The sequence below is a fragment of the Argiope bruennichi genome, chromosome 1, assembly GCF_947563725.1.
Source record: "Argiope bruennichi chromosome 1, qqArgBrue1.1, whole genome shotgun sequence".
Classification (NCBI taxonomy): domain Eukaryota; kingdom Metazoa; phylum Arthropoda; class Arachnida; order Araneae; family Araneidae; genus Argiope; species Argiope bruennichi.
The window spans coordinates 43,962,396-43,977,356 of NC_079151.1; the positions used below are offsets into that span (position 1 = coordinate 43,962,396).

A 14,961-nucleotide genomic window follows, 5' to 3' on the forward strand; every position below is an offset into this window, starting at 1 on the left:
GGGATATTAAAGACGGTATATACAAGAAAATATTCAATTAAATGTATTGTTATTCAATCCATATTTATCAATAGCTTTCATATACATTTTTGCCATTTCATTTATCCATATTCTTCCCATCATTCAACTCCATTCAATATTTATTTTTCAATCTCTTTGCCATCAGAATAATTAGAGATATCGTAAGGATGACATTAAGCTACAGGAGAGTTATCTAAAATTATATATATTATTTAAGACATGCTAAAACTTCTACTGAGATTTTGACGTCATTTAAAAAAAAATAGACATATGATATCTAGTACTTATCATCAATATTTGTTTATTATCTATATTAACGTTCAATTCAAAATCCGGTGCTTTTCTTTGTAAAACTTTCTTCTATTTTTGAAAAAAAAAAAAAAAAAAAAAAAAAACATGCAATTTCCTTTTTTAATAAAAGTAATTTATTTTTCTAATTTCGTTTATCCATATTTCTCTAATCATTCAACTCCATTAATAAATTATTTTTATATCTCTTCGCCATTAAAGTAATTAATGGTATCATAAGTATGATATTAAGCCATAGAAGAATTATCTTAAATTATATATCTTGTTTAAAATATATTAAAACTTCTCTTGAATTTGTGACATTATTTAAAAAAAATAGACAAGTAATATTCGAAGTTTATATTCAATATTTGTTTATTACCTGTATTAATTTTCAACTTTATAAAAAATTTCTAATGCTTTTTTTCTTTTCAAATATGCCTTCTATTTTTGAAAAAAACAAAAAAAAAAAACAATGCAATTTTTTCTTTTAATCAATGAAATTTATTTTTATCCAGCAATTTCATAATTTTCATTTGCAGACAATATTTTGAAACAATATCTTCTTCATATTCAAAATTCCTTTAAACTCCACATAAGGTAAGTTAAAAGATAAAATAAAAAAAAAATCTCAACTTTGAAATGTATATATTTGAAAAATGCACAAGCCAATCTCACTTATCCCTCCGTTGCGTGGCTCAAACAATTTTTTTACAGCTGATATATCATCCGAAACTAAATCTTATCCGAAGTGAAGCTACTTTACATCAAGCTTAGAAACAAAAGCCTACATTCATAAACATTCCTCCCAAAGCAATGGCACGGTGCTCAAATGACAACAAAATCCTCATTTCCTTCGTCACAAAGACTTAACGCTCCACAAAAGAGGGCCATTATTACTTGAAATGCAAATTTACTTGTTGCGGCCGCCTTTTCACAGGCGGACACGGAAGGGTTTATCTGGGGCAGTGTCGGGCAAACGTTCAACTGCTTGATTAAAGCTTCTTGATGGGGGGAGGTCTCAGCCTAAATAGGATTCCTTTCTTGGGATAATGCCCTTTTCCATCGGGTTTAAATCAGTAAATTGTTTCAGAATGGTGGCAGTAATCCACTGTCTCGGAGGTATTCAGTGTTGACTTGAAGGCTGTTTGAGATTATTGTCAGCTTTGAAGGAAATGGGTTCGGGGGTGCTAAGGATTTCTTGAAGGGATTTTTTTTTTTTGTTGGCTTAATCATACATCGATCTTCCTTATTTGAAATTTTGAGATTAAAATTTTTATAAAAGTGCTAAAATATTGTCTTTAAGTATCCTAGCTCGCAAAAATATTTTTAAATATGCAACTTCTCTTAAGAATAAATATTTATTTTAAAAATGCTATAAAAAAACTATATACTATATACTGTATAAAAAAAAAGTTGACAATACTGAAAAGGCATCATTCGTTTTGGAAGTACTATTTTCTGTTTGGAAGAAGAGTGATTGATCAAGAAATGTACTGCCAATTATATTTTGAATAGCATAGAGTCAGTGATTAAACACGTGATGCACCGGCAATTTCCCTTTAAATAGTATAGAATCAGTGATTAAACACGTAATGAAAAGACAATAGCATAGAGTCAGTGGCTAAACAATTACCCTTTAAATAGTATAGAATCAGTGATTAAACAGATGATCCACAATAGCATAAAGTCAGTGATTAAACACGTGATCCACTGACAGTTAGACTTTGAATAATATAGAGCCAGTGATTAAGCACTCGATGCACTGACAATTAGACTTCGAATAATATAGAGCCAGTGATTAAGCACTCGATGCACTGACAATTAGAATTTGCATAGTTTAGAGTCACACTATTTATCATTAGAGTTTTTCTTTGTCTTTTATTTTGTGCACTAAAAATGAGGAGTATGTTATTTCAACTGAATTTGTGCTATCATATTTTGTTTCAGACTTTTACTCAGTGAGATGGGTACTTTCTTTAGAACTTTTTGAATGGATATCAAACTGCCAAAGGATGGCATGTAACTGGAAGAACTGATAAAAATGTTGTGCATTCTGATTGTATTAGATGTAGAATAATAGGAGAATCAAATTTCAAACAAAATCTTAACTTTTAAAAAAAACTTATTTGTATAGAAATTATTTCAAAAATACACTACAGGAGAAAAAATAGCAAGAGAATTCAGAACTGTCTTGAAGTTTTAGAGTGGATTGAAAACGGTTCTCATTTTTTTGGAGCCGGTAGTTATTGAAGATCGGTTGAGAACAATTCATAAATATAGAAATGGTAAATATTAAAATTTAAAACGCAAGAATGATAAAGTTGAAAATAAAATATATGTTGTGTTTATATGTGTGATGTTTACTTTTTTAATGGCCAAAGAGTCGTCGTTTCCAATAAGGACAAAATGAGAACTTTAACTTTTAAATAAAAGTGCTTGAAACACTTAGATGAAGAGTAATGCGTAAGACACTAAAATTCAAGACCAATTTGATGCTACATCATGCAAATTCGCCTAATCTCTGCATTTTTAATCATATTTTTGCGTATAAAAGACATCTATGGATCTTAATCTCCCTTTAACTCATTGTCTCTAGTCCCTATTAGACGCACGATATTGAAAATTCGCCGCAAAAAGTGTAATTTTAGGACAATAGGGAACATAAAGATGACCGTTAACTAGCAGCGGAAAGCCAATGCTATATTTGATCCCCCTGGCAGAAAGAAAAACTACCTTAAAGTTGTGCCTCTTTCCAAAATATTTAGCTTGATGGAGAATATCGGATATTTTAATTTATTTAAGTAAAATAATTATGAAACAATCTGCCTTCTGATATCTGATAATCTGTATTTTTTCTACAATTTCTAAATCGGGGTTTTAAAATGTTTGTAATAAATTAATATTTAATTAATTTCAATTCTACATATAATTCAGTTCCAAAAATTAATTTTATATAAATGCAGATGAACAATTGACATTATCATTTGGAGCTAGATCTGCACCCCAATTTTATTCCCGATAGCATTATAGCCCTTCATTCTTGAAATTGTCACTGAAATTTCAAAACATTTCCATTTTTATGGAATCTGCTTTCTATTTAAAATTGGATTCAGCAACTCTCATGCAACTCCGATCTTGATTTTACATACTCTATTCCAATAGTTCTCACTTCTCTTCTTTTGCATCAGACCCTTTTTAAAATCTAAGAGTCAATAGCCCACATTCAAGTCTTTATGCATCTCAGTTCCCGGAATAACGAGAGTCGATGATTGACCAAGTTTATTGTCTTTTTCTCAAGAGAGAGTCGCCTTGCTTTTACTTTCTGTTTTTCCTGGTCCTCGATTGAAAATACAAAATAAATGTCCATCTTCATCCATCCACAAGTAACATTTTTAGAGCATATGAATGCCAATCACTATAGATCTAATTATTTTATCTACCCCTTTTCTGTAGCCGGATTTGCACCCGAATAATTGTTTGTAAGTTTCTAAATTTAATACTCTCAAAGTTTCTTCCGGCATATGCTGGCAGTTCTAAAATTATTGCTTTTGGCTCATTAAAAGTTTATTCCAGGAATTTCATAATATTTTTAGAAAAAATATTTATTTTAAACCGAACAAAAATATTCTAAGAATTAAAAAAAAAATAATAATTGGTAAAAAATATATATATATATATATATATGATTTTTTAAACTTCTTGAAATCTGTGCAAAAATTTATGTTACATATATATATATATATATATATATATATATATATATATTATTTTAAGTAAGCCGAATTAAAACTTCTTTAATTTTTTTCCACAGGACAGTAAAAATGTTCACTTAAATTTTATTTCTACCTTAAATTTGTTAAAACAGCAAAAATAACTCTATAAATGCCTCGATAATGCCTATTTTATTTTTACCTTAAATTTGCTAAAAACAGCAAAAGTAATTCTATAAATGCCTCATTAGCTGGGAATAATATTAATGTTACATACAATCAAATTATTTCAATATTTTTCAAGTATGCCATTAAACCAGAAAACTAGATGAAAAATATTAAAAGGAATATTAATTTTGGCGCACTTTTGAAAAACACGGTTATGAATCTTATGCACAGAATTCACATCAGATTTTAATTCCTTAAAACGTAAAAAGGAAGTTTTAATTAACTTTAAAATGTTCTTAAAGCAATTACAGTATATATATATATATATATATATTAACCTCTTACAGCCTTGTAAGAGGTTACAGCCGATACACACACACACACACACACACACACACACACACACACACACACACACACACACACACACACACACACACACACACACACACACACATATATATATGTGTGTGTGTGTGTGTGTGTGTGCGTGCGTGCATGTGTTTAAATACAAAAGGCTGTATGAAGTTTCGTAGAATGCTTTGGGAAGGAAAATAAAGAATTTTATCCTTTACCAAGGTATTTGACAAAGAAAGTCAGTAAGAATAGAGAAGAAGTTAAGATGACTTATATATATTTAAAGGATGCTACGAAAATATAAGATGAAATATTGAAAGACGATTTGTATGTATTTGGAACAGCAAATGGAGATATCTTGAAAATAAAGTGATATGCGCTCTGAAACCTGAAATGCCTTTTTTTGAAATCGGCATAAATATTCAATTTCTACTATAATTTATGTGTTCCTTTCTTTTTCTCCTCGATCTAGCGATCTAAGAATTTTTTTGTCATAAAATCTTCATGCAAACTAGTATTAAACAAGGTTCTTGAATTTTGTTTTCAAGTTTATCGTTATCGTTTCGGGTAGCTCCTATATGAAAGTCTCCTATACTGAAAGCAAATTGCTTTACAAATATCAGGTTATAAACTTATTTAAATTTCTATTGATCAAAATTTCGAAATACGAGAGATAATCTCGAGTGGTTTGCTGTTTAGATGTTTATAATCGAAACATTTCACTTCGTCGAAGAAAAATACAACAGTATTCTGGAATTTTAGTAGCATGCGGCCCCTGAGAAAAGGGACTTAAAAATATGGCGATGTCAGTCGTGGGGGCGCCTACATTCATCCTAAAATGTCAAGGTCGTTTCTTTCCTTTTCTATGATACTGAGAAGAATGCAGCAGATCAAAAAGTTGCAACGATATCAAATTTAAAATATATTAAAATTATTTCATGGTTAAATACATTTTTATTAATAAACATACATAAACTTAATAATATATATTTATTCATATAATAACTGATAGAGGGATCAAATTTGTAGATCAAACTTAAATTATCATTATAAAATGCTATTACTATTGATTTTAACTATGCAATAACTAAAAAAATAACTTAAAAAGAAAGAATTCAAAGATTTTTTATCGGATGACCTTTTTGATATAAATAATTAATAAACAAAGGATGCAATCAAAACAAATGATTCAATTTTATATATTATTTTAAAAGACAGATTATGTCTGGACTGATCTTTTTCGAAGAATATATGCCTTATTTCTCAAACCGGTTTTGTAATTTTATTAAATTACTGAATCTTTTATAATAGAGGATCATTCATCAGCGAAAGCAACTAAATCTGTTTTTCATAATGTTTTGTTTTATATATTTTTTGGGAAGAGATGGTCTTCGATAAAGTTTGGATATGTTGTACTTAATGTGCCCATTTTATTTCTTAGCAAACAATAGTATCCATCAAAATACATTGATCATCATTTTCGCCTTTCATATCTTGGTCTTGAATTATGTTCCTTTTTTGTATTCATGGTATAATATTCGTATCGTATAGCAATATACAAGTATAATAGTTCTTCATCGTCTAAAAACAGACTCTTATTAATATCATAATAGTTTTCAATTTTTATTCTCCCAATTTCAGAACATTAATATCTAACCATTTTCGGAAATGTTCACTCACATAGTATTTCTTCCTTATTTTGATTGTTACCAGATAAAATAAAATAATGATAACAGGTGAATTTTAAAAATATTTTTACCTTCCTGCAACTGGATTCGGATTGTCATTCTTAGGCACTTTATTGAAATTTTAATTCGCAAAAATTTATTTGACATAAATAAATGAATGATGAAATATTTAGAAATTAATGTAATTAGTGAAATACGCATCTAAATAAATATATTTTGCATACATTACATTATAATACGTTTTCTTAGTGAGCAATGGATTTGTCTTTATAAATAGCGCTAGACTATATATCTGTATTAGAATAGAAATAAAATATACTTAAACATTGAAAATTTTATTATATATATTTAATAAAATGAATCCTGAAATCATGAGGATATAAAGGAAAATATAATTTAATATTAATTTTCTATTCGAAAATATAAATCCAATCAAAATTCTAAAAATAATCAATGTAAGCAAATTAAAGATAAAATGCAAACAGAAAAGGATGTAAAGTTTCAAATAATAATTCAGCAAATTGAAAGTATATGCATGTGCTCCATACAAACACTGAACATTTATTTTAAAGAAATAGATTCTTATTGATATCTGCTTCTACTGTATTTAAACAATTAGTAATAAAGTCGCCACCTTTAGAAAATCAGTGGGAAATCATGTCATTAAAATTTGTGAAACATTTAACATTTAAAAAATTCTGCAATGGACAAATAATACTTTTATGCTTGTTTTTCAAACTTACTTATTCAAACAAACTTACTTCAAGAAACTTATTCTGAGAAGTTTATGCTTGATTTTCAAAGTAACAGAGAAAAAAAAAATAACAAAACTAAGAAAAAAATTTCTTAGTTTCTCTGTAAAAGATTCAAAAATTAAGAAAACATAAAATTACCCATTAGAAAATCCGTTATTAAAAGATTTTAAAATGTCTTAAATGGACAAATAATACATTTCTGTTGAAACTCTGAGAACTGGTTTAGTTTTGATTTTCGAAGAAACGTTGAGAAAGCAATAAAATAAAATTAAAAAAAAATATCACACTCCTTGAGGCTCTTGATAAACACCTTTTTCGCTTGCAAACCTTCAGTAAGCTATTTAGCAATAGTCTGTGAATACTAAAATGGAAATTTCTTTTATTTTTAAGCAGATCTCTTTGCAATAACAATAATAAACTTTGTCATTTTCAGAATTTAAAGTAAAGAATTGCCAAAGTTTTATTGGAGCAATTTAAATTGAGATATTTTTACATTAATAAAAATAGCATTACTTTCTCCCAGAGAATAAATCTAAGGTATTTTCTTTTGTAGACTCTAAAACTTAATAAACGAAGTAGTGTTATTTTCATCTTATTTAAAACATAAACTGACAAAGATATGTGATTTATTGATTTATGATTCGAAATAAAGATAGCAAATAAAAATCAAAATCTGAGGAGTATGTGAGACAATAATCAGATAAAAAAACTGAAATAAATAAATAAATAACATTTATTGAAAGCGAAACATCTTGCAAAAATTTCCATAAAAAAAGATAAAATTATTCGATAAATTTATCTTTTAAAGATTTTTAGTTTAATCTAGCATTTAAAAAAAAAATAAAGTAAAATTATTTAATTTATTTGCTTATTTTATTACTATAAAATGCATGTATTTGTTTATTTCATTGAAATGATATTTTTCCTCAAAAACGTCTTAACTGTCTACATAAATAATAAATATTTTTAAAAAATCAATAAAATGCTTGCATATTGAAATATTAATGTTTAAGGCAATAAAATATTAATGTTTAAGACAAGACATAATTCAACGCCCGAATAATAAATTCCATACAAATTGTTATAAAATTATAATTAACTTGTACACAAAAAGGAACGTTTCATTGATATAAGAAAACAAACGAATAAAACATTATAAAATTGTAAACAATAAAATGTGTTTAAAGATTTATGGTTTGAAATTAATTATTTAGATTAAATATTTATTAAACATGTAATTTAATCATTAAATCGAGAACCTTGTTACATTTCATTAACGTAAAAATAAAGATAGTTAAATGGTAATGGTAAATGATTATTTGCTTGAATTTTATTTTAAATACACAAAATTAAATATGACAGTTATTTAAAATTAAGAAAGAAAAAGCTAAAAGAATTTTAATAAGAAGAATAAACAAAATTAACCACATTTAATAAGAAGCTTTAAAATATGTTTTCCATTTCAACAAAACCATGAAATGTTGCCAAAAGATTAAGAAAATATATAGAGAAAAAATATATTGCGGTTATTAAAAAGGAAATAAACCATTTTTTTCTATAAGTATAAATGAAAATTCTATATTTTAATTTTAGATATGTTTGTTTATTTTTAATTAAAATTCTTAATTGATGAAAAAAAAATATATGTTGCATCTATTCGTAAAAAATTAATAAATGTAGGGATTATGGAGATATTTGAATTCCATAAAAAATCAACAAAATAAAATGTTTTGCTATATATATTATTACTTCTTCTTTTATATTTCTATATTTGATATTATATATTTTCCATTTATTTGTTTGAAAATTATTTATTTTTCAAAATGCATTTTTTTATTAAATAAAAATTTAAAATATATCTGAGAATTTTGGTATGTGTGGAGATAAGTTATAGTCACCTATTTCATAAAAATAAATTTACAAATCAGTTGATAAGAAATTTCTTCGAAGGGAATACGATAATAAAAAAAATAATATTACTTTTACCAAAATTAGGGTTACTCGATCCCAATTTTGGCATGCTGTAATGTCATAACATTATTGATAAAACTTTTAAATATGTTATAAAGAGAAACAAATTAATTTTTCGAGTAGTGTGCATCTTTTGTGACTAAAAATTAGGCTATATATTTAAATAAGTGTATATATAAAATCGTTAAATTATTTCATTAGCATGCCATTTAAGGATTTAAACAACATGATAATAAACATGAAACTCTATCTAGGAAATTAAAGTAGTCAATTTAGGCTACCCAATATTGTAGTATACCAGCATTATACATTTATATCGAAGACTGACGAATCACATGGGAACCAGCAGGAATCAGTCTGTTTTCTTCAGCAGAATCCTAACACAGCAGTCTCAAATAGCAAATGACCCGTTTAAACTTTATTGATCGAAATTAAGCTCTTCATTATTGCCATAAATATACCGGAAATGAATAATGAACTATTTAATGAAGCTTGAAATACGAGATAGCTTTTCTAAGCGATCTATTCTTTTCGTTTCAAATTCAGCTAGAACTTGTTTTATAGAGAGAACTAGCTCTTCTCTTCCATTCGTCAAATATTTATGCACTTCGTAAGTAAGAAGTGTTTTTCTATAAAAAAGAATTTTAAGAAATAACCTGTTTTTTCTATGAGTTCTATTAATTTCTATTATTACATTTCCCAAAATATATTTCTTGATTAAAAAAAAGGAAAATTTTTCTAAACGTGGGAAAATTAGCTCATATAGCATTACTCTTCCTTAGTGATTATAGAATTATTATAATACGATAGTCAAGCTTTATCACGCATAAGAAACCATCTTGACATATACAGCGTTTGCTTAGGCATTGACCGCTATAACACATAAGTATCGACGATTTGAAGCTTATTGTTGCTTGTATAGTTTGAAAAATGAAATTTTTCTAGCAAAAGCTTTAATTTTATACTGTGTTTTATTGACAAATCTAATTTATCAATACCTTTTCTCTTCTTTTATGCAAAATACAATGATTTGTTTATAGTAAAATTCAGTTCTGGAAGTATTTGTAGTCGTTAAAGAAAATCTTCCAACATTTTAACCCACACATTAAAATTAATTTACAGATATTCTGATAAATCTTTAGTAATAATTTTCAATTAAATCGATTTTGTAGCCGAAAAAAGACACCGATATAAAAAAACGATTTACATTTTTAACAATGTCCTGCAAAATTTCTTGAATTAAACCTGTAAAAACGGTCTTTTACAGACTTTTTACGAACTGTGAAAATAACAAAGCAGAAAGAAATTGAGAGAAAATATTTACAAGATAGTGATAATATATTTCCTTGCCCTAAAAACTATTTAAGAATCTTAATGGAAGTGAAGAATATAGATAAAATTTAATCTAACGAATGCTTCTTTAAATTCTTAAGCCCAGTAATCAATTACAGTAATACCAAAGTTTTATTCCTTATATATTATGATAAAAATGAAATTTTTCCTATGAGTATTAGCAAAAAAGTCAATATGTGTAGCCTTACTATAGTAATAAAGGATAAAATGATAATTAAATTCACATATATCATATGTTTGTTCATTAAAAAAGAAATAAGATATATTAAATGTATTATGAGCGATAATATATCATATTTTCCATATAATTCTAAATTCTTTGAATCAAACAAAATCTGAAGAAAGTAATTCATGTTCTTATGACATAAAATAATGACGTATTTCAATAAGCAAGAAAAAAATCATTAAAAATCTTTTATTTTTGATAAAAAAAGATATTTTTAGTTCTATTAAAATTATAATTCCCCCTTTATGTCATGAATATTTTGTTTTATCACCATATTGAATTTAAAAATAAAGTTTGTTTAAATACATTTATTATGTGTATTATAAAATATATTTATGCCGAATTAAGGATCAAATGTGTATTCTTTGAGTAAAATGTTTGACTCAAATCAGGTTTTTAGTCCATCTCTAAAGAGCAACTGTTGCAGATAATAATTGTGCTAACATTAAATAATCTTAAGATAGCGTACTGAAATTTAAGGCAGCGAAGAGAGCATTTATAAACAATATGGACAGAGAAAATATTGCATCCAACTATTAATTTCCTTAAATAATTTAAGTTCCTGATTAAACTTCAATATAGATATAACTTTTTTTTTATTCTTCGATCTTTGCAATCTGAAAGCAATATCTTATGGCTGAACTAGCTAGGCAACATAATAATAAATATTTCCAACTTTACGACTTAAGGAGAAATATAGATATGTGGCACCAATGCTGATCGGTAGTGAAAACTCCTGCAATAGGTGGTGCCTAAAATCGAAAAATCTCCCAAGTATTCTCATAAAATCATTTATGCAGAACGCCTTTATTGCAAGGAGCTATTGTCAGGTTGTAGAATTTGGAATTTTACGACCCACGAATTTCTGAAGGGGCTTCCAGCCAATAATACGGCCACGCAAGAAAAGGCTGACTTTGCTTCTTCTAGGAATGCTAGAGAAGGAAATAAAATACATTTTTATGAAAATCGCTTCTACCCTCTCCTGTCGGTAGACATTACACGATCCTTTGTTTTTATGAAATCCTAAGTGTCTGAGGTACCGCCTTCCTCTCTGCTTTTTAAAAACTTCCTTTCATGGTATTTATTGTCCGGAGGCTATTGCTTTACTATATATGGGATCAAAGTTGATATGCTTTGTGTTTAAAACGTATTTTATATCAAGAAGATAAAGTTGAAAAATAATTAATATTTTTAATGACGCTCTATTTTACTTTTATTATAAAATATAAAAAGGTGTTTTAGATAGAGTTGGATTTACAAAATATATTTAATCATTTATCAAATTATGAAGAAGCATAATTTTTATTTAATATCAAACAAAGTCCATGTATTGACCCGTACCTGGAAACGGGAGTCAGAATGACACCATTAATTCTGATTATCAGGTGGTATTTTGCCCTTGAATACAATCATTTCCTCAGTACCTTCAAGTTGTTCTTTCAGCAGTATGATGGCAAAATGGTATGAGCACATGCGTATAGCCGAGTTATTTTTTTTTTTTTCAAAATTTTGCTGTTATTTAAGGAATTATTGACTCCACGTCTTTGAAACTGCTTTTAATTTGACTAATGTAAAAAAAAATAAAGAAATACTCTCAAAAATAATATTTTAAAATATTCTTCATTTTTGTTTGTTAAATTCTAACAGATATAAACATTAGTGTAATTCCGTTATATCTAAGGAAGCAAATAATCATTAAAAGATTGTTTAGATTTTTCTTATAACAATTTTCTAACATTTAATATTATAACATTTAACAGTTTTAATATTTTTGGTAACAACAAGTTTTCTAGAATGTGTTCTGTTTTGAAAATAAGTTCCAATGCTGTTTACAATAGACAAAAAAGAAAAATAACAATGGAGTAACATTGGAGTAAAAATATAATTGGAGTAAATAACAATGGAGTAGCAATGCATATGTCTGGCCGCGGGAGGAAATTCATGTCTCCATTTACGGATTAAAAATGCAATAAATATTTCTAGGTAAACATTATTTCTCAATTTTTTTTATCCCCAATGCTAATGTGAAGATAGATGCTTATAGGAATAGCTGAAGATCAAACTTATGGAAAAAGGAGATATTGGTGAAATAATGAAAAAATTTAAATTATTAAAAGTTTAATTTAAATTATTAGAATAAAGGTATAAATTAGATTAAATAAATGCCAAGTAACTTTATACAACTGAATCTTGTTTGACAATGGAAACTAAATTCAATTTTTATGATAAACATTCAATCATTTCCGGAAGACATCCTGCTATTTTTTTTCTTTCTTTCTTTCTTTTTGTGACGAAATGAAGAGCTGATATAGTTATAGAGCTGATATCATAGTTTGTGAAGTCATATATGGAGAATTTTTCAATTCTGTAATGCAACCTATAATTCCAGTATCTAAAATTCCTGACAACAGCAAATATTATTGATTGTAAAGATAAACTGATATATTCTGTAAATTTTAGTCTAAAATTATCAGTTCTTCTGCAATGCAATTTTGCATTTTATCCTTTAATTCCAGTATCTAAAATCCCCGACAAGAGCAAAAATGATTGGTTGTAAAGATTAACTGATAGATTCAGTAAATATTAGTCACTTTAAAATTATCCGTTCTTTACCAAATCAATAGTTTAAAAACTCTTCATGTGAGCTTATTCCTTCAGAAAAATCGATTCTTTTACGTTTATTAATTTAATGCTTACAGTAATTTTCTGTATAATAAGCTTTCACATCAGTGGCTTTTCTTATAATTAAATATTTGAATAAGGCGGTGCTTATACATATTCATGCGGTGTGTAAATAATAAATGCCTCCGGAAAACATTCGCTTATGATATCACGTAAATGTTAATCTTGCCGCATAATAGATCACAATCAAGGCGAAAGTTCTGTGCCTTTTAGAAAATGAAGCTTTCTGAAACGTTCAGTTTTCTCAAAAAGAACTGAATTTTGTCAAAAATTAAAATTAGTAGCGAAGAAAAGACGGTTCAAGCTGTATAATATCGTTCCTTATTTTAACATTTTTGTTTGATTAAAATTTTCTGCATTTTTCATTCTCCATTTGTAAAGATTTAAATACATTTCAGATTTCTAATATTTTTTTTTTATCATTTGAGAAATGTTTATTATTTATTGAATTATGATAATAATAGATTAGAATAAATGCATTGAATTATTTATTGAAGAAAATATACATTATCTAATATGTACTGTCAATGTATTGTTGAAGTATATATTGTTGAAGTATATAATGTTGCAAATACATTTCTATCCATATTTCAGTATAGTCTAGTATAAAATTCTTATAAATGTTCTTTCTTATAACTATGCTTACTTTTGCATTAGCAATCATCTCCATACTTGGTTTAATTAATTATAATTGCATTTCACCATGAAAATATTTTATTTTTAAGACTTACACAGGAAATTTCGATTAGAATTGGATTTCATGTCCACTATCTCATTTGGACCCACGTCATCACAGTTCTTAAAATTCAAATATTCCAATCTCTTTACTGTAACTTTGTAGTGAACATGTGATACAGTTAATCCTTGCCAAGCACTCCAACCAGATACTGTCAATGATTTCCAAAAGATTTGATATTTTAAAAATAAAATCAAAAGAAATTATACAAATTACAAAAGCCATTTTTTCACAAATGGACGACAAAGATTGCAATGAATTAAAAGAGAATGCTAATGCAGAAATGACGAAAGAAAAATTGGATGATCTTGTTTTAAAAGATAACAGAAAAAAATGAGATAAAACTCGTTTTATTTAGAAAGGTTAAATTATTTGTAAAAGTACCATTTGGTTTTTGCAATGGAGATAATTTGAAACGAAGTAAGAAGTAAATGCTTCTTGAAAGAGACAGAAAAATTCTTCACCCCTCACTGTAAACGTTTTTGAATAGCTGCATTGATGTTTATCCCAAACAAAAATCACTTTTTTTGTAAAAATGTAACTGTGCCAAATTTCAAATTGGACGAATGGGCAAATTTGCAAATTTTATGAAGTTGGCAATGTATTCTGTGTCTTAATCAAAGACATAAGTTTGACCATTAACCTGCCAAACTGGAAGATGATAATCCTATTTTTTAAGCTGAGCTTATTGTATTTCTTGAAGCAATTAAACATGCATTTAATTTTCAAACAGTAGCATTTATAAAAGACGTATCGACAACGAAGAAAATACCTTGGCATCCACTAATACAGATAGTAAGAACCAAACAGCGAGAGAGAAAAACTTTCAGCATCTTCTTTTTAAATCTTAAAGTAAATAGTCTTAAAGTAATCTGCTTTTTAAATTTAAAGTAATATCATAGAAAAAAAGTTTATCTAGGTAACGTAGATAATGAAAAAGAAAGCCAACTGGCGAAGGACGTAATGGACAACTTTATATGCAAACAAAGCTTTCTAATCCACA

The 14,961-nt window shown here is 27.0% G+C and overlaps 1 protein-coding gene across 1 annotated transcript in view; it reads right to left on the reverse strand.

Moving 5' to 3' along the window:
* Window positions 1-14,961, reverse strand: part of LOC129977552 (lachesin-like) — a 447,706-nt gene that overhangs the window by 150,987 nt on the left and 281,758 nt on the right. The gene's annotated exons all lie outside the window — the stretch shown is intronic.